The 22,114-nt window shown below is 42.6% G+C and overlaps 1 pseudogene; it reads left to right on the top strand.

The window, feature by feature from the left end:
- The first annotated feature begins 824 nt into the window (after positions 1-824).
- Positions 825-4,206, top strand: LOC147429261 (leucine--tRNA ligase, cytoplasmic pseudogene; annotated as a pseudogene).
- Positions 4,207-22,114: the final 17,908 nt, after the last annotated feature.

Genomic DNA, 22,114 nt, shown 5'->3' with positions numbered 1-22,114 from the left:
CACGGACAGAGAGACAGGGAGAGGGAGAGACATGTAGACGCACATGTGTGTGTGTGTGTGTGTGTGTGTGTGTGTGTGTGTGTGTGTGTGTGTGTGTGTGTGAGAGAGAGAGAGAGAGAGAGAGAGAGAGAGAGAGACTGCACAATTGGCTACGTGGCTCGTTGGAAGACATGAGAGAAGCCAACGGGATCTCCAAAAATTCTACTCAACTTGCCTTTTTTTTTAAATCAACCAGACATACTAAAACCCCACCTGCACAGCCTCAAGACTAAGTGGCACGAGGTCTTGAATGAAGACCTCGCCATGGGATCCACGGACAAAAACTGCACGCACAAAAGTAGAGGCACACCCGGCTGTCGGATGCTTAAAAAGTAAACTCAGACATATTTTGTAAACTCAGGACATCCGAGGTGTAAACTTAGACAAGCATAAGTCCACGTGAACACACATCCATTTCACTGTATTGAACACGTGCGCCCGGCTAGCTCACCAACTTGCCACAACACCCGTTTGAGTTCGAAACCCCGGGGGTGACCCGCCACCGTTTCTTTTTTGGCCGTCCGATCGCCTGGAGATTCCCCCTGTCCGCCGTTGATCCCATGGTGGGGTCTTCCTGTGCCATTTAGTCACGAGGCCCCGCAGAGAATCTGAGGTAGATTCTTAATTTTTCCACCATTTGACAGACATACGTACTATATTTTTAAGTGCGTTGAAGTCGTTGACTTGGAAGCCAAGTCAGCCTTTTCAAATTTAACCTAGAAATCACGACACACTGCGACAGGTTGGCCACCTGCTAAGTGCTTCATGCGAGCTTCGAAGAAACAATGGCGCCCACCAACAGCTCTCCCTTACAGGAAAAGAAGAAGAAAAAGGAGGACAAGTTCATCTCCTACTCAAGAAGAGCCAGCCATCTGCAGATCGAGGCGGAGGTACAGACCCGATGGCACGCAGCTCGCATCTTTGAGGTCAATGCTCCTCCCTCTTCTTCAAACCGCCAGAAATTCTTTGGTAATTTCACTTACCCTTACATGAACGGTGCCCTCCACATCGGCCATGCCTTCTCCTTTTCCAAGCTTATGTTTGCCTCTGCTTATTACCGATTGCGTGGCTGCAATGTCATGGTTCCTTTTGGATTCCACTGCAGCGGCATGTCCATCAAGGCTTGTGCAGACAAGCTGAAGCGCGAGATTGAGCACTTTGGTAATCCTCCTCAGTTTCCCCCTGATCAGGAAACGGCAGATGTAGCAGATCAACAGCCAGCCAACTGTAGCATGGCCCCCATGTACAGAAGTAGCAAAGGAAGCCTCACACACAGAAGCTGAGGTGGGGCATCATCTTCCCAGGTCAAGTAAGAAGAAAGAGTACAAACGCAAGAAATCCAAAGCAGAGGCAAAATCTGGTGGTGAGGCCTATCAATGGAGGATTATGACATCTCTTGGCATCCCGCCAGATGAAATCCCAAGGTTCACTCACCCAGAATATTGGCTGACTTACTTTCCTGACAATGCCATTGAAGATCTCAAGTCTCTTGGTGCCGGTGTTGATTGGCGTCGATCATTCATCACCACAGACATGAATCCTTACTACGACTCTTATGTCAAATGGCAGTTCAGAGCTTTGAAGAAGCAGGGAAAAGTGGTCAAGGAATTGCGGTATGCCATATACTCCCCTCGTGATGGGCAGCCTTGTACCGACCACGATAGAGCCTCTGGTGAAGGCGTCGAGCCAAAAGAGTACACAATTATCAAGCTGCATGTTCAACCTCCTCTTTCAGGCAAGTTGCAAGCCTTGAACGATAAGCAAGTTTTTCTGGCAGCTGCAACCACACGACCAGAGGCCATGTATGGGCAAACCAATGCATGGGTGTTGCCCGAGGGAGAGTATGGTGCTTTTGAGATAAATGAGACTGATGTGTTTATCATGACTAGTAGAGCTGCACGCAATTTGGCGTTTCAACGATTGTCGAGGGTGCTGGAGAGACCCACATGCTTGCTGCAGGTGACTGGCCATGACTTGATTGGTTTATGGCTCACCGCTCCATTATGTAGCTACAAGACTGTGTACGCTCTGCCGATGTCAACTATTTCCATTGACAAGGGAACTGGCATAGTGGTAAGTGTTCCTAGCAACTCACCACACGATTACATAGCGCTTTTCGAGCTAAAGAGCAAACCAAATGTTACAGCAATGCTGGGGATTCATGACGAGTGGGTTCTACCTTATAACCCCATACCATATGCCGACATGTTTGGCATTGGCACTAAACCTGCAGAATCTGTTTGTATTGACTTGAGAATCAAGAGCCCAAAGGATAAAATTTTACTTGGGCGGGCCAAAGAGATATTAGACAGCACAGATAGTATCATGATTGTCAATACAAGGGGCAGAAGGTGGATGATGCGAAACCTCTTGTTGAAAGGCTGCTGCTTGAGAGTGGGCTGGCTGTGAAATACAACGAGCCACAAGAAAAGGTAATGTCAAGGTCAGGAGATGAATGTGTTGTCGCATTGACGGATCAGTGGTATATCGTTTATGATGAGGCAGAGTGGAAATCTATGGCTCAAGAGTGCTTATCAATGATGGAGCTTTACAATAACGAGACTAGACATGATTTTGAGCACACACTTGGGTGGCTTAAGAGATGGCCATGTTCCCGGTCTTTTGGGCTTGGAACTCGGATTCCTTGGGATGAGCAATTTCTTATAGAGTCGCTCTCGGATTCGACAGTCTACATGGCTTTCTACACAATAGCGCATTTGCTGCAAGGAGGTGACATCTATGGGCTAAAGGGTAATGGCATCGGGGCCGAGCAACTGACAGATGAAGTGTGGGATTACATTCTATGTGATGGACCATTTCCCTCATCAGACATTCTGGAGAATCACCTGATACAAATGAAGCAAGAGTTTGACTATTGGTATCCTTTTGATCTTCGTGTTTCAGGAAAAGATCTGATAAGAAACCATTTGACCTTCTGTGTGTATAACCATACGGCTCTGTTTGCAAAGGAGAAGTGGCCCAAAGCTTTTAGGTGTAATGGTATTTTGATGCTCAACTCAAAGAAAATGGGCAAACAGGTGGGAAATTTCAAAACTTTGAGGCAAGCCATAGCGGAATATTCAGCCGACGGGACAAGATTAGCATTGGCGGACGCTGGTGATCATTTGGATGATGCAAATTTCTCCACAGTGACAGCCAGCAAAGGGATTAAGCGTCTGATGCAAGAACTGACGTGGATGAGAGAAGTGCAGGCCTCCACTTGTTGGAGAGAAGGTCCCATATCTTTATTTGCAGACAGAGTCTTTGAGAATGAGATTAATACAGCCATTCATACAACAGAGAGAAATTATGAATCCTTGTTGTTTAGAGAGGCACTCAAAACGGGTTTCTAGAATCTTCAAATAGCACGGGACAAGTACCGAGTGTCTTGTAGTGAAATAGGTATGAAGAGAGATCTTGTCTATAGATACATTAGTGTGGAAACACAGCTGCTGACCCCGATATGCCCCCACTTTGCGGAGCATGTCTGGTCTTCAATTTTGGATAGGGAAGGCTTTGCAGTTCTTGCTAAGTGGCCGCAAGCAGCCTCGGCAGATCTGACTCTGCAGCAAGCAAATAATTACCTTCAAGACACCATTGCCCATTTCAGAAAGCTGTTGCAAAAGCAGGTGTATTCAAAGAAAGCTGTCGTTTTTGTTGCTGAGAAGTATGATGGGTGGAAAGAAGAGTGCTTGAAAGTTTTGCAGACAATGTTCGACACTCGCACGAAAAGCTTTGCACCGTATGATGAGATGATGGATGCTATTGAAGGAGTCCTGTGGGAGGATTGGGTGATATCAAAGAGATAAAGCGGATGTGCTCCTCGTTTGTCAAGTTTAAAAGGGATGAAGCTCTTGCAATGGGGTTGCAGGCTTTGGATGTCAAATTGCCTTTTGATGAGATGTATGTTCTTCAAGAGAACATAGACCTCATGAAGAAGCAATTGGGCTTGGAAGAGTTGAGTGTTTGTTCTTACAATGATGACGACGTGGTTCAGAGTGTGGGATCTCTAGTTTCGGTCTTGCATCAGTCTCCACCCTCTCCAGGAAGCCCTGTTGCTGTCTTCTTCTCATCTGCTTAAGTAAGCTCACACCAAGTCTCCTTTATTCTTTGTAAACATACCTTCACAATTTCAGTGCAGAAGTCTCAACAAAGAGGCAAATCTATTTTGAGCATCTAATTTTGTTTTAGTAAGGTTTAAATACTACCTTGACGACTAAGTAGTATAGAAGATGTAATACAAAACAAATATACATATGAATGTGCACCTGAAAGGAGTATTGAAACATAGGAGTATTGAAACATCCTCTCTAACGAGAGGACATTCTCTGATGTGGAGTATTGAAACATCCTCTAGTCTAACGAGAGGACATCAACAAGCATAGATCATTTGAGAGAGAGAGAGAGAGAGAGAGTAGGAGAGAGCACCTCCTTTCTTAAAACTATTTCTTAACACTTTTCAATGGCATTGTTACTTTTTCATTTTCTCCGATTAGGTACTTTTGGGCAGCATTGAGAGACACTTTTTGAACATTGAGCTATGCCACCCTTTTGGAAGACAACAACGAGCCGTTCATAAGACTAGTATATTAACCCGTCTTCCAGACGGGATAGAAGAAGGAATATAATTTTTTAAATAAGAGAGAAAGAGCTCTTTTAATGCTTTTATAATGGCATGTTTGTCCAGCTAGACATCCATGAGTGTGTATAAGAATTTTCATTTTTCCCTGTAATTACATATGTTGTTCTAATGTACATGAAGTTTGTTCATGCTTGGCCACATACAATTTAATTGCTAATAAAGGTATCCATGGACATGAATCTGAAGCACTTGATGCCACTATATGGATATTCATATTGGTGATAGGTCATGTGAGATGAAAAATGTTTCTAAATAAACGCATATGAGATTTGTCATTAAAGCAGGGAGTAGCTAGGTGCAATTTCATGATTGGTTTAGTGTAGAAGCATACATTGAGCAAAAGATGTAAAACTCATGCAAAATATAATAAAGCCCCATCCAATTCATCTACCACCATTTTTCAAGGAGCATACTGTAAGAGTTGGTGTAAGTGTAGGGGATCTTCTTTAAACGCATCCTGCACATATGTGGCCTATAATATGCAAATGACATGATGTAGCACATTCCCTTGGAAGTCTATTTTAGAACTCCAATACATGAGTTGGTTTAAGTATAGGGGGTCTTTTTAAATTGCATATTGTACATGGTGTGGCCTACATTATGAAAAAGACATAATCTAGCACATTCCCTTGAAATTCTATTTTAGAACTCCAATACATGACTATTATGTGGCCATTTGGGACTCCATGATGAGCTTTCTCGTTTCCATGTGGCCATACTACAAATACTCTTCATTTATACAAAAAATACAACATGCTTATGATGTCTTTTGTTAATGATGTGCTTCCTCCAAACTACATCTTTAATAATGGTCTCTTTAGTACTTATGGCTCTTGCATGTTTAGTGTTGAGCATCAAAGATGACCCACCATTGTAGCCCAAAGATTGTGCACTACTTGACTGATCTTGAGTTGCTAACTTGTTGATTGTTGCACCCAGATCTACTACTTATGAAACCATAGTTTCTCAAGTCAAAATATCTACTCCTCCAAGAGATGATTCATTCCAATTTTTTCCAACTAATTTATAATTGATACAAATTGAAGTTCTTGATTGTTTATCTGCAAAGGAGAGAAAAACCTTTTTAAGAATAAGGAATATCTTGGATAAATAGTTAATCGATCCTCTTTGTAGTGTTAAACAATGTAATTATAAACCATCCCATAGTTTAGTGGTATGGCGGCGCATAAAAAAGACATGTCTTCCAAAAACATGAAAGTATATAGTAATGACACATCATCCCTAATCACATCTCTCAAGAAATGCCAAAAGCTTGTATTTAGGAATGATATATCTAATATACTTACTGAGGGAAAGATGTACTTGATCTAGTTTTCTCAAATCACGGCCAATCCAAATACACTATAAGGCCAATTTTCAAACGCACTACCCCACTCTGCTTCCAATGTCTCGCTTGTAACCACCTAGCTACCCACTGTAATCTCTATCCATACCACATCCAATCTACCAGCACAACCCATATCCTTAGTCAATGGAGCCCTAACCTTGTCAACCAATTCACTAATGCTCTTGTGTCAAGGATTTGGTAGCCTAATCCTCACACAATACTTGTGCTCATCAATTTTACCTCAATGAATGGATCAATTCAGCACAAATCTACATCACATGGCCTCACTTGAGCAATATCTACATTCCACAACAGGCATAAGAACTTTAATCAATGGCCTCACTTGAGCACATATCTACATTCCACAACAGGCATAAGAACTTTAATCAATGGCCTCACTTGAGCACAATGTTATACTTACATCCCACATTAGGTGTTCATTTGCCAAAAGAAATATTTCCCTAGACTCTTGTACTTTGAGAGTGTTATGCTATGTAGACACCTTTTTATTAGGTCTTAATGTGTATTCAGGCCCCATCGTCCACTTTGCACATACATTGCCTACATTGTTGTTGGACAAAAACATAGGTTATTGTAATTCTACTTATAAACTTCTACTAATTTTTAAATTTGAAAGTGAGAGAATGTATCAAATGTAGAAAAGTTTGATGTTTAAAAACCTTCAAATATACTCAATCTACCGCTAACATTCTTTGTTTGTATGATTTTCAAGTTTCATATTGAACAGTGGTAGAAGCCCAAGCTACCAAACGCCAAGCTATCAATCATAGGGACCTTTCCTGACATGCCATGTTGCATTGATTGGCTATCCTAGTACCTTGAGTGCCCATTCATCTACACGTTCCCATTCCTCCTTCTCTGCTTGTCTCACAATCAAAGACTGTCATGGTTTATTGTTGTTTCTTACTCAATGTGCATGAGTAGTAATGCACCCCTCAATATCTGCATCGACCAACTAAGCACATATATATTTGAAGTCACAAAAGTGCAAGTCATTGTGCCACATCTATTAATATTTTTGTAATTTGCACATGCTAGAAATTCATTGGATCTGCCCCGGGTCTACCCATTCAATTCATGGCATTGAGTCTTAACATTCCGTACAAAACGTGACTTAACACTCTTGAGATTGCTCAAAAACTGGCCATGATCACCCATATCACAACTCCTCTGGATGGGTGATCCAAATGAAGCACCGATGACAACTTCACATGAATGTCTGAAATTCAATCAACTGCCAAAATCCATTTGTCAAGGCTGCCAACTCCACCAATAGCATAATCTTCATTACTAAAAGTCTTTGGAAATCGTAAAATTTGAAACAACATGTACACCCTCCTTTTGGCCAAACAAAATAGATTTTTAAAAACCCAATTCACCATTAATAAATATTTGCAACAAAAACATGAAATTGCATTTTTCAAGCCACCAACTTTGCAGTCTTTCTTGCCAAATAGAAAAAGGGCTCACTAACGACACCCCCACATGCATCCACATCAAACCGTGCTTCACTTGGGCATATAGAAAGTCAAGCCCCAAAATTTTCACTCCATTGAATGGAAAGTGCCTCTCAAAATCCATTTTGTTGAGAGAACTCGATTGGGTGTCGTGGCCTCTCCTCAACTTCTACTTCCCCATAGCCACATATTAGCTATTGAGACCAAGCAATCGTGACTAAGATATGATCGTAACTGAATTTGGCTAACTGGCCCCAAGCTTTCTAGGAGAAACTTTATAAGCTAACTCTCTTGTAGTGCAAAAAAATTTCGTTGAAAGTAGCCCAATCCTTTGTGGCACACATTGAACTTTTGTCTTTTGGAATCTTTTCATTATGCACTCCGACATTTATCTATTGACATATCCCATATCTGCAAATGACCTATACACTCATTCTTGCCTTGTCTCATGGCCCAACAATTATGTCGAACATAGTAAGCTTTAATTTCAGAATGAAATAATCTATAAGGGCCTACACAAAGGCCTCTCAACTATCATACTCACCCTTCTCTTCCATCAAATACCAATTTGAACCTTTTGAACTCAAGAATTGTGTGACCAAATTAATCAATTTGTCTTTAGCAACCTCAAACTAATTTTCAAATGCTCATGAACATATTGAATCCAATACACTAACACCCATGTATTTTGCATACCATAATGGGGGATATGGGCTTCACGTGAACATACATGTTTAAGTCATTGTATGCCGAGTCTGATTGTAGATTACTCCTTCTAGAGGTTAATCCTCTTCACCTCTGGTTCTACTCACGCCCCATGATATCCAGACTTTGCTACATCTAGAACCACATTTGTTGATAAGCCTATTAAGTTGTTTCATATATCATTCCAACAATACAACTTGGTCTCTGCGTATGGTATCCACCAACCCCCTCATTGAGTTTTCACCCTCCTCACTTTCCCTATCTGAAGCACATCATGTTCTGCTCTTCCACTCCTCCCTTCTCCCAATATTTTTGACATACATACTCATCAATGTGTTCCCTATGCACTTGCCATACGTACCAATGGAAGTAAACCACACATGGGATACATGATGGACAACATGTTCCCTGTGTATGTGTCCTTCTCAAGTAGCATGTATCCTATTGCAAGCTTCACACACAATTCTTGGACACAAAATAAAGAGAAAGAATGAGAAAAGTCACATACATCTTTCCCAGATCCAGATGAAGAATAAAGCGTACAGATAGTGAACATCGCTAGTGATAGCCGTTTTTTGGCTCTCCGTAATTGCCATAGTAAGTTACTCCACCCTACCAAATTCACCCAAACGCTATGGCTATCCCTACCATTTCACTGTACATAGGCGTGTGTGAGTTAGGGGGCTTTTCTCATATCTTCTTAAAACCCTCAATTAGCTAGTCACTGGGCTAGTTGAGCCTAAAATTATATTATGGCCTCTTTGTGTGTAAATATTTCATTGTATATATGGCCTAAATATAGGGATTTTTTATAATTATTTTGGTATTTTATTTAAGTATTTCTACTTAGGTGTGTGTTTTATTAAACCTATGTACACCTTCTTTCATCCTCTTACACCATAATTATATTTTTTGCAAATATGTACATACTCTAACCTCATATTTTTCCTTTATACAAATCACTCCCATATTTTCACCCTCACTCTCGTGAAAACAAAAAATTGATTTCTACTCATTGGTTACGTTTATTATATTATTTACTTGCATACCTTTTCCTCTTTCACCCAAAATAATTCAAAGAGGGACCATATCATATGATTCCAATATCTTTCCATATCCATAACTCCTCCATACTTTTATTATTATTTTTACTCATTATTCTAACACCATGTGCTCATTGAGCTAAAGTCCATGAATAGTCCATACACTAGTCCCACCATGTATATATTTCTTTATTCACCAATAATCCTCCTCCATGCATGTGTCAAGGGAAACTTGGATGCTTTGTATTATGATATGACAAAGGAGGGGCTCACTCTTGGATGCATTGTACAAATTCAACAAAGGAGGGGGCCACTAAAAGACTTTTGCAGGCATAAAAAACAGGCTTTTTTGTGAGAATTTTGGCACCTATCTCCACTCCGAATTTGGAGCGGTGGTCAAAAGAGAAAATGTAGCCCACGCTTTGAATAATCACCTCAAATTTTTTCATGATTTTTGGAGTAACCACTGGTGAGATATGATTTTTTGAGTGGACCCCAGTCTGCCCACTTTTCTCACAAGTAGCCCTTAGTCTTCTCTCACCCTTCCACACACCTACTCACTCTTACACATCCCTCCCTCTCCTTCCCTCACTCAAACCTGAAATTTCCATGGCTTCTCCCACCCTCTTCACCATTACCCTTCTCTCTCATCCCTATAGTTCTTTTATGAACCTCTACATACATACACTCTCTCCATGTCTCTCTCTATTGCTTCTATGTTACAATTTCATTTACCTCTCCTAAAAATATCTAAAATTCAGCATCTTAACCATGATAACTTCTGTAAATTGAGGATTTTTCATCAACAAATCCTCTTTTTATCGTGGTGGTCAACCGTGGCGGCGGCGTAAAGAAGCGAAGAAGAAGAAGAAGACCAGCGGTCATTTTTTCCACAATCTACACAAGGGTGAGTTCAAGCTTCTTCAAAGCTTCACCATCTCAATGATTCTCTTTTAATTCACCCCTCTTCCTTCATCAAATCAACTCACTCTACCCATTGTAAATGTAACATTAACTTTCTAGTGATTACTAACGACTAACATACTAACACAAAATAGCATTGACCTAACCATAAAAGACACCTCACCTCAAGACATGTGTATAGTAACACTCTCTCTCTCTCTCTCTCTCTCTCTCTCTCTCTCTCTCTCTCTCTCTCTCTCTCTCTCCCCTTACTTACTTTCACCTTATCTACCATCAATAATGCTCTCTTTTGAGCCCACACCCATGACTCAAGCAGACAAAGAAGGCCCGCAATGTTTTGATATTCAAAAAAATCATAATCCTGATTTGTTAGCTTGTAAATTAGGATTTCCAATAATCTTTATGAGGGGTCTCCAACCTATAAATAGACCCCTCTCCTTCTTGTAAAACAACCTCCAACATCTCACATAGCACCCCAACACTCTATGCGTGAAGAGAGACTTAGGTGTAGCAACCACTTGTGAGCTTCACTCTTGGTGTGAGAGAAGCCTTCAAGCTACACATTGCAAGTGAGAGAGCGTGAGTTCCACAAATCTCAAAACCACTATTGTACATGCTCCTTCATCATCAATAAATTGAGGTTTGGTGCATCAAAGGCGTGATTCGACGTTCAAATCTTCGTCCTTCCATTTGTGCAATACGGTTTGGTGAATTCAAGGTGACTTGTGTATTTTGAGTTTTTATCGGTTGATCTTGATTTTAAAAAGTGTTTTAGTGTGTTTTTCATTGCCAGTTTTGTGTCCATTGTAAGAGGGTATTGTGGTGAGAGGTCTCCCACACCCTAAGACAGTGTGTGTGTGTGTGTTTTGGCAATGATTAGCAATCACTAAGCATTGAGTGAATTTTGTACAAGTTCTACGATAGCATCATAACGAACAATCTCCATTTGCAAGTCACAAATAAGGTATTACGCAAGATCCTTTCCTCTCTCTCTCTTCCCTTTGCTCTAGCTCTCTCTGGTCCATTTCATGTGTGTCTTGGTGTGAGGTTGCTTGTGTGTGTTGTGTGGTGCATCTTCTTGGTTGTGCCAAAATCTCTCTTGCGTCCTAGTTCGCATACCATAACTAGGTGGTGCCCCTATCTTGTTTGGGTTTGGCTGTGGGTTTATTGTTGTGTTGTGCTTGTGGTTGCCCCAGCCCCAATTGAGCAGCACGGGAGCCTTGAGGGGTGTTTAGAGGTCGCCTCTCTTGTTGCCCGCCCCGGACCGCCCCACTAGCACCTTTGGTTGCATGGCTCTAGAGTCAATAGAATTAGGCATCGTAAGCAAAGATTGTAAAATTCATAGCCTTGGTTTCATTGCCATCGATCTCACCACCAGCCACCAAATATCCATCAACTTCCTCCACCGTCTCTTGCGTCTTCATGCTAGAATTGTGAATGAATACTCTTGGTCAAAATGTTGGTTCAAAAATCTATCATGAACACTAAACCTCTCCTCTAGTTATCTTCTAACTCCAAAAGAGGGAAACAGGGAATAAGGTGTATATTCTATCCGACATAGAGTGGGAAAAATAGGTTTCTAGCAATACTCCTTTTGGATTGGAGATGCAGCTCCATGACATGTTTTATATAGCAGGGATATGTGTTCGATAGGCATTTGCTATATCCATTTTTATTAGTTGATCAAGTCTACAATTTGTGCAAGAAGTTTTGAGTTTAGGGTTGCGATACAAAATGATATTGACAACAATACAAATTCATATGGACAGAAACAAAGCTTTTTTGTATCAAGATACTGTTGAAATTGTTGGTCTAAATAAACAAATCAGAGGCTCTTTCAATTTTTTAAAGCAATAACCGTCACTACAAACTTAGAAGTGTGACAGTTAGATACCCAACAAATAATTTCATAATTTAAACCTAAAAAACCAATGAAATTGGTTGTATTTCATAGCTTGAAAACTCATTGTGAAAGATTTTAGGAACCATAGTCACAACCCTCATTTTACATATTAATGGAATATGAGCATTGTCTATGTATTAATTGAAGTGGGAAGATCAAGAGAGGAGTGCAAAAGATCGTTAGTTGGTGAGTGGGTATATTTTCTCTCTATAGTCTATTAACAATAAAATGGAGGCATTTGCTCCTCATTCATATTGTGGAGTGCCCACTAATTCGGCTGCCATGGCGACTAATGAATTCATTAATCTTCATTGCCCCCTGAGTTCTGCTTGTGCGGCCTCGCCCCCTGAGTCGGTCCTGCATAGTGGCTATCTCTTCACCAAAGTGCATGGGCCACACAATTATTAGCTTGCTCTCTCATCCTTCCAAGCTCATGTGAGAAATATCCTCAAGGAGAAATGAGGCAGTGCTTTTTGATATGCAGAGCTACTAATGAAGAGAGAGAAATTGAGTCTCTGAGAGAAGAATAGCGTCTCTACCCGCATGATGCAATAACACTCGCATCTCCCCAAGCAGAATCTCCTATATATAGAAGAGTATGTTCCCTTGCCTTGTTCTTCTAGATAGGGGATAGCCTTTTGTGTATAGTTACCATCCTATAGGTTCCCATTTTTAGCCCAATATGAGTCACTCAAGGGTACAACCATTGTAGGAGCACTAATTAATAAATTTGCTTTTCATGATTTAATTACCATGCTAAAGGTTCCCATTTCTGGCCCATTATGAGGCACTCAAGGGTACAACCCATTGTATAAGCATTGAAGTCTCCTGGGATTGTTCTTCCTACATTGCATTAAATACACTTCTTCTCTTCTCTTCTCTCTCTCTCTCTCTCTCTCTCTCTCTCTCTCTCTCTCTCTCTCTCTCTCTCTCTCTATATATATATATATATATATATATATATATATATATATATATATATATATATATATATATATCTAAAATTTGCATCACATGGGCAAGTTTGTCAATTAGACGCATGGTCATGCATCCCCATGACTACATTTTCAAACATGTTGTGGATTGACCAGTTGTCAAAATGTATGCACACTCTTGAACGATGTCAAAAGTCACTTGAATGCATTTCAAAAGTGAAGTTAAACAAAGGCAAAATAATATGGTCACCTTGGTCCATGGAGAGATGAATAAGCAGAGAGCATAGGCAAGCCTCCTTCTCGTGGCCTCCCCTCTCCAGCATTTGCACGTACTCCTCGCTCACCACATGGCATGCACTCGGCATCCACTCAACATCCACTGGCAAGCCGTTCGGTACCCGATCACATCCTTCTTAGCCTCATCCTGTTCTTGCCTGCAACAACCATGCTCGATGGTGACAAAGGTGACCATCATCACTTGGCTCGCTAACCACTTAGCTTGACCATCTCCATCATGAGGTTTTCGGGGCCCTATGCATTTGAAAATGGTAATACCACCAAATTTGGTGTCCCTAAAAACTCAACCACCTTGCTACTGACACCACTTCCATCAGGATCGAAGAGTAATGTGATGTGATGGCTATGGCATGGAGACGATGGAGTAGGAGCAAGCACACTGCATATTAACGTCTTGCCTAGAGAGAGAGAGAGAGAGAGAGAGAGAGAGGATTTTGGCCCTGGTCTATGTCTACGAATCTGTTGCCAGATCATCCCCTCCTCCTTCTTAGCCTGATCTGCTTAGGCTTGCCTCAGCCATGCCATCGCATGATCGATGGTGATGAAGGTGACCATCACCTTGCAAGTACTTCTCACTCACCACACAATTCTTGACGTCAATTGGTAGGACTTCAAGAACCCCGATCAGCCTGATCATCCCCTCCTCCTTCTCCACCTGTTGCCTGCAGAGAAATCACACCACCGCATTCTCAAATATGGTGATGAAGGCGACCATCGTGCACCCGGTCCACCAATCGCTTGGCCAAATCCATCATGGGGTTCATGTGTCCCTGCACATTCGATAATGGTAATACCACCAATGCATGTGGCATCAGTGACACCTCCTCCACCCTCATTGCTATTGGCGCCGTTGTCATCAGGATCGAAGAGGGATCGAATAGTGATGTGATGTGACGGAAGTAAATTGAATGCACCTTTGTCTAGTCGTTCTCTTTCGGGTTCTTTCCATGCATCTTATGCATCAGATGGTTATGCTTTGGCTGTATCTAGCCTACATGATGTTGAGGAACCTCTATCCTTTGATGAAGCACAAAATTGTTATGCATCAAATTGTTATGCTTTGGTTGTATCTAGCCTACATGATGTTGAGGAACCTTTGTCTTTTGATGAAGCACAAAATTCAAAAGATTGGATGGCTGCCATGCAATCAAAATATGATGCACTTATAGGAAATGACACATGGACTTTATGTGATTTGCCTCCTGGCAAAAAGGCCATTGGTACAAAATGGGTTTACAAGCTGAAACGCAAACCAGATGGTGAGGTTGATCGCCATAAGGCTCGACTTGTCGCAAAAGGCTATGCGCAGCAAAAAGGCATAGATTATGAAGAAGCTTTTGCTCCCACTTGTATGACTACTATGCGTTTTCTATGTGCATCGGTAGCAAATTTTGGTTGGGATGTACATCAATTAGACATTGTTATTGCTTTCTTGAATGGTGACATATTTGAGGAAGTTTATGTAATGCATCCTCGCAGTTTGTCAAGAAAGGACAAGAGGATAAGGTGTGCAAGTGTAACAAAGCTTTGTATCCTCGTGCTTGGTATGAGAAGGCTGACACTCATTTGGTCAAATGAGGCTTTTGTAACGGTCCACAACAGAAATCACATTGTATGTAAAGCGTGAGGGTGATGTACTTCTCATTGTGGTTCTTTATCTAGATGATTTGTTGATCACTGGACCAAATGAGAGACATATTGATGAATTTAAGGCTGATTTGTCTGCTACTTCCAAGATGAAAGATTTGGGTTTGTTGCATCATTACTTGGGGATACACCTTAAGTAGTGTGATGGTGGTATTGCCTTGTGTCAAAAAAGTTACATAGAGACATTGCTATTGAAGTTTGGACTTGAGGATTGCAAAGCTATTGCCACTCCCATGGAAACAGGTTTGAAATTGAGTCTTCATGATGCTGGTGATCCTGTAGATGTCACTCTTTACCAAACTGCTATTGGATGCCTCATTTATGTATGCAAAATGATGCCTAATATTCAGTTTGCAGTCTCCCAAGTCAGCAGATTTATGCATAGCCCAGGGTCTAAGCATTGGCAGGCTGTCAAGAGCATTTTCCACTACGTTAGTGGCACTTTACAACTTGTCTTGTTTTATCCCAAGGGGGGTCATTGCCGCCAGACTTACATGCTTTTTTGAACTCAGATTGGGCTGGTTGTTTTGACACGCGAGTGTCCACAAGTGGTTTTTGTTTCATGCTTGGCAGTTCATGTATATCATGGTTGAGCAAGAAGCAACCTAGTGTGGCCACTTCTAGTTGTGAGGCTGAGTACAGGGCAGTCTTCACAGCTACGGTTGAGTGTGTATGGCTCAGACGCCTTATGGTTGATTTGGGTATTGGACAGGACATTGCCAACACTATCTACGTTGACAGTCAGAGCGCATTGGCAGTTGCGAGGAACCCAGTTTTTCATGCTCGCACAAATCACATTGATGTGCATTACCACTATGTCAGGGAGAGGCTCTCAGCAGGAGAGATCAGCTTGGCTTATGTGCCAACACAGGAAAACCTTGCAGATCTTTCACAAAGGCATTGTCTCATGAGAAGTGAGACTCTTTTTGCAAAGCTTTGGGCTTAGTCCCCTTTGTGGATTGATCATGTCCTCAAGGCATGGCACTTCCCTTTCCTCATGTGTCAGCTCTCATTCACCGTATCACTCAAGGGGGGATTTGTTACCATATACATGTGGTAGTGATGTGTGTGTACACACTAGGACCGCCGGGGCATTTTTTTCCTAAGTTTAGGAGGTTTTTTCTCCCGTGCATTGTATATATGCCCATCACTCTAGGGCTATCTATCTTTCCATTGCAACTAAATAACACACTCTCTGTAGTGTGCCTTGAGCTTCCTTTGTCTTCTCCAAGCTGTGTACGTTTCCCTGCAACCCTAATTCCAACATCTCTCTAGCTGAAGCTAGTGGCAACACTGATCTCCATGTGACTAGAAGGTGGGAGTCCGTGCCAGTGTATTCACTACCACACCAGCATCCTCTTTGATGTCCTTCCTTAAGTGACTATCACTGCTTTTCTCATGTTGCTTGATTTTACCTTTGTTCTTTGTAGAATCTTTGTCTTTGCCTTTGGATTTGCAATCCTTGGCCAAATGACCACGCTTCCCACAATTGTACCAACGGTACTGCGTCCTCTTTTTGGAATCCGCAAGGGCTTCCCCATGTTTCCCTGCCAAATGCATGTGCATTGAACTCCAACCTATGGGTCCAAACATCAATAACTTGAACTCCAACACAAGGGTCGAAATTAATTATACGGAGAACTGTTTGCCCCTCTCTGCCACTCATAAACCTCTCTCTGGCTAAAGCTAGTGGTGACACTGATCTCTATGTGACTAGAAGGCGGGAGTTCATGCCAGTGTAGTCATTACCACACCAACAACCTCTTTGTTGTTCATACTTGAGTCACTACTACTGCTTTCCTCCTATTGCTTGCTTTTAACTTTGTTCCTTGTAGAATCTTTGTCTTTTCCTTTGGATTTGGCATCCTTGACCAAATGACCATGCTTTTCACAATTGTAACAACAACACCTCATCCTTTTTCTAGAATCTGAAGCAGCAAGGGCTTCTACTTGTGCTTCCCCATATGTCTCAGAAATTTTCATTGTGCCTTGAGTTATTAACACGGCTTCCTCCTCAATGAGAAAAGAATTGAGATCATCAAATTCCAATTTTTCCTTCGTGACTTGTAGCCAAAGTGTCTTGGAGACCGTTTCATACTCGTCAGTACACTTTTCATAGCCGATAGTGGATCATGAATAACTTTAACCTTCATAAGAAATGATTGCATGGAACTTCCTTGTGGAAACTGGATGGCAATAGATTTCCTAGAAAGGTGACTGCTTGCATTCTAGAATACCAATCAAACATTTTGATGAGCTTCAACCACATATCTTTGGCAATCGTTAACGTCTGAATAGCTAGAGAAAGGTCCTTTGTAAGAGATTTCACAATGGCTGATATTGCCTTTGTATTAGCCGCATCCCAATCGACAAATGATTTGAGATATTTGTCATCTTGAAGGCACTGTTGTTTGCAAGAATCCCTCACGAGACGGAGTTCCGAGCCATTGACAACATCCTAGAAGCCTTTTTGTGAGAACCATAGTTGCATAATCAAATTCCAATGAGCATAGTTATTTCCATTCAATTTGTCACTAGCGCTCAAGCAAGGGGGGGCCATGTTAACCCTCACGGCACACGGACACCCTATGATCTATAAACGTTGTATTATTTAGAGTCAGGTACCGGGCTTGTCGGTCCAATAGGGAAAGGTAGAGTGATCGCCGATGAGAGGCGCACTTTAACTTGGACATTCAAGGGATTAGTTGGCTAAGCATGGGCGCCCAAGTGTGAATGGGGTGAGCTCCTATAAAAGCCAACTAAACCTAATTTTTACTCATTCTCTCATTTGTGCAATTGAAGAGTGCTCTTGCTCCATCTCCATCTTCTTCTTCTTCACCTCCTTGTGTGTGTGTGTGTGTGAGAGAGAGAGAGAGGGAGAGTGTGTGTGCGATCGAGCATTACGAAGGCACGACGGCGGCGAAGCGGTTGAGCGCGGCACGACTGCAGCTTCTTCTTCATCGCGGCGAGGAATCCACCACGAAGGCGAGCGTAGAGCGGTGAGTGACACACCCTTTGTTTCCTTGAGCTTGCTAGTTTAGGCTTGTTGTGTGCTTGGAGCCGTTTGTGGCTCGCACACGGTGTATTGGCAAGTCCCTTGCTTCGACAGTGCGGCAAGGAGCGCACATTTTTGGCGCCGCTGCCGGGTATATGCCCTACACTAAGCTCGGTTAGCACTTTACGCTTCCTTGTGGTGCAATTTCTATCATAGGAAAGGCAGGGAAGGAGTGTGTGGAGATTTCTGTTTTTTGCGTTTTCTGCATTTGCTGTCAAGTTTCAATTTCTGCTATTGTCTGCGTTTTTTCAATTTCCGCAATTTCTGCATTTTCAAGTTCGGCGTTTTCAATTTCTGCAATTTTTTGCATTTCTGCGGTTTTTTTAATTTTCTGCATTTTCTGCAATTTCTGCGTTTTTTTCTGCAATTTCTGCAATTTTCTGCAATTTCTGCATTTCTGCGTTTTTCAATTTTCTGCATATCTGCGTTTGTTCAATATCTGCGTTTTCTGAAATTTTTGCATATCTGCGTTTCTGCATTTTCTGCATATCTGCGTTTTCAATTTCTGTATTTTCTGCACCAAAAAGGAAAAAGAAAAAAAATTCTGGGAAAAAAATATTTTCAAAAAAAAAAAACGGAAATTAAAAACGTGAGCGGGCGGCTAAATTTTTCGAAAATAAAAAACGTGACTCTTTAAACGGACGGGTTGGTTTGTATAAAAGATAGATCGGGATCGGGATCATTTTCCCAAGCCCAAGCCCAAGCCCAAGCCCAAGCCCAGGCCCAGGCCTAGGCCTCAGTTCTCAGTCTTATGATATATACTAGACTCACTCTTATATATATACCCTACTCCCTCAAGAGAGAATGAGAGCATGTGGGACAAGTCCTCCACTCTCCTCCTTTCTCTTCCCACTTGCACCCTTAGACTTTCTAGTTTGGGCATAGTTCCCTACTGGAAAATAAAAAACGTGACTCTTAAAACGGACGGGTTGGTTTGTATAAAAGATAGATCGGGATCGGGATCATTTTCCCAAGCCCAAGCCCAAGCCCAAGCCCAGGCCTCAGTCCTCTGATATATACTAGACTCACTCTTATATATATACCCTACTCCCTCAAGAGAGAATGAGAGCATGTGGGACAAGTCTTCCACTCTCCTCCTTTCTCTTCCCACTTGCACCCTTAGACTTTCTAGTTTGGGCCTAGTTCCCTACTGGAAATTGACAGTTTTAGGGATTCCGAGGGCATAGAGTGACCAAACGGAGGGCTGTAAAGCACGGCACGACCCTCTGACCGATACGCTCGTTTCGAGCTATCACACGGCCCATTCCACGACACGCTCTAAAAAATCTAGCAAAAAAACAAACAAAAAACACGTTAAAAACTAGTCACAAGGCCTCCTAGAGCAGCTTTTTGACACCTTAGGGTATCAAAAGCACATGCACTTACGCTCTGGGCGGGTGCTAGAACACGAGCATATTGAGGGTGCCTCTGTTCATACGGACACCCATTACCCATCCACGATAGGATCTAGACCCTCAGCGGGGACACAAGGTAGCACCACCCAAGACCCTAAAATAGCCGCTAGTGATTCCTCCTCCGACTCAGAAATCATGGAAGCATACCCTACCCAAAACACTGAGAGAGAAGGACATGCACCTCCCGAAGCTCCACAGCCTAGTACTAGTATGTTTAGCCGTTTCATGGAAACATTAGGTAGAGCTACTCGCTCGGAACCTGATGCAAATGAAGCACACGAAGGGGGTGGGGAAGTGGAATCTCCTTTCACATCGCACGTGGACCCCACACCCCCAAAGAGTGTCCATGTGGATATCCTGCCAACTTCTTACCAAGAAGGCCCTCTTGAGCTGCCTCCTTCAGAAGTTCCCTCTAGAGTACCGTTGGTGACAAGTAAAACCACGGGGAGCAACATTGCTTCTACCTCACAAGAAACCATTAACACGTTGACTCTAGAAGGATTGTTCATTAATGATCATTGGACATACGACCTCCACACTGAGGTGTTGACGGATCTACACTCTGGCCACGCCTACCATGTAGGATGGATAGAGATTGTACAATCCACCTCTAGTGCCACGAGCATCGAAGATCAACAGAAAATGATCTGTAATGTTATCCATGGCATTATTCAATCAGAAAGGCAAAACCGAGGGGTAAATATACTCTCAACTGGCCCCATGAGATTTCTGGATACGAGCAAGGCTCAACAGCCTACTCTATCACAAATGGAGACTCCTCTAATGAGCCCCATGGACCCATCTTACGTCATTTCACCTGGGGTCTCTATGCAATCTGAGCCTCTGAGCGACAACTTTAGCTTCCCTAACTTGGCTCAACCCTCTATTAAGGAAAACACAGTGCTCACTCCAGGGATAAGCCTGACAGAGAATGTACCGATGACATCTACGGTTAGCGCAGTGCCACTACCTAGTGTCGTAGTACCTAATATGGGGCCTCGACCGTATGTGCCTCTAGCCCCTTATGCACACATGGCCCCCACACCTCCAATTGTACCACTTGCTTATGCTCCTCGAGTGCCGCTCCCTAGCTCTTATCCGAGTGGACCTATGCCCGGTTATGTTCCATATCCTGCATCATCCACACATATGCCAAGACCGGTACCCGTTCCTCTCCCACATATGATTCCAAGAGTACCTCCACCGGCCCTGCCTCCTCACATAGGTGACTTGGCAGCGTTTGCTCAAACCATAGGTCGATCTATCGCGGAAAATATGCGTCATGCATCTGATAGAGAGCCTAGAAGTAAGGCAGTACAAATTGCCAAACTCACGCAAAAATTCAATGGGGACGAAGATGCTAGGAAACACATTGAAGTGTTTGAACAAGTATGTGATTCCTTAGGGGAACGCAACGAACTACATAAGTGCAATGCCTTAAGCTTGACATTAAGTGGGAAGGCTGGAGATTGGTATAGGACCCTAAGGGTGGACGAGAAAACAATCTACCCTACCCTTCGAAGGTTGTTTCTAAAGGAGTACATACGAGAAGGTGTGCTTTGGGGTGTAGCATCTCAGCTACAGAAGGCCGAACGTAAGGAAGGAGAGTCAGTAAGGGACTTCATTAGTCGTCTAAAGCACTTAAACTCGCGTTGCCCTGTAAATGAGCGCTTCAACAATAACCAACTGCTTGATCGATTCATTCGAGGGTTGACGAATGAAGGAATCTATAATGGACTAGTGATTAGAGGTATCACAACCTGGGAAGATGTCACTGCCAATGCAATCCAATTAGAGGACAACTTGATGATAGCAGGCATGAGGGTGTCTACTGACACGAGATCCACTAGCTCACAAGCCATTGAGTATGAACCCATGACTGCAAAGCCCATTGCCAATGAGCCAAAGGTATTTGAGACATTCTTGACAGACCTCACCAAGGCAATCCAAGAGTCTCTTAAGGATAATCGACCCCCTCAAAATAGTCACATGTATCCAAGAAGGGAGCAACAATGGTGTTCCATTTGCTTAGGCCCACATAGCACTAGTGAGTGCCCTACGTTTAGAGTAAAATTTAATGGAACTTGCAACGCATGTGGTAGGTATGGTCACCAAGCTAAGGATTGTTTAATGATCAAACGTATGATGGCAAATAGACCACCTGTAGCCTGGACGGATGCGCCTCGAGCTCCTGTATTGATGCCTACTCCACCTGTTGAGCAACTACCGCAACACATGGTCCCTAGATCTCAAAATGTTGTACAAGCTACACCGCTACCACCTCCTGTGCTAGGACCGCAGCCCCCGCATCCAAGAGTCGCCCCTATGAACCAAGTGGGTTGCGAGCCATCTAATGCTTATGCAGATGGCTGTGAGGAGGAAATAGACACTAGTATTGCCTACGGACTTGATACATTGGAAGAGTGTCCTATATACTACATGGAAGATTGTTGGGGGCAAGTCAAGCCGGTTTATCAAGCTGCTGCTCTCGCATCCAGAGGTCAAAATATCAACACCCAGGCTAGGAGGCCACCTCTTCAATGCTACGAGTGTGGTGGACCACATCGAGTAGCGGAGTGCCCTATTAGGCTGCAAAAGAATGCTGCACAGATGCAAGGGAATCAAGGGAGCACGTCTGCAATGCCAATACTCACATGTAATCGTTGTGGCATAGATCACTTGA

The sequence above is a fragment of the Adiantum capillus-veneris genome, chromosome 22, assembly GCF_014529385.1.
Source record: "Adiantum capillus-veneris isolate H3 chromosome 22, ASM1452938v2, whole genome shotgun sequence".
NCBI classification, from domain to species: domain Eukaryota; kingdom Viridiplantae; phylum Streptophyta; class Polypodiopsida; order Polypodiales; family Pteridaceae; genus Adiantum; species Adiantum capillus-veneris.
Note: the sequence above shows the minus strand (reverse complement) of the source record. Positions and strands in the feature narration are given on the sequence as shown.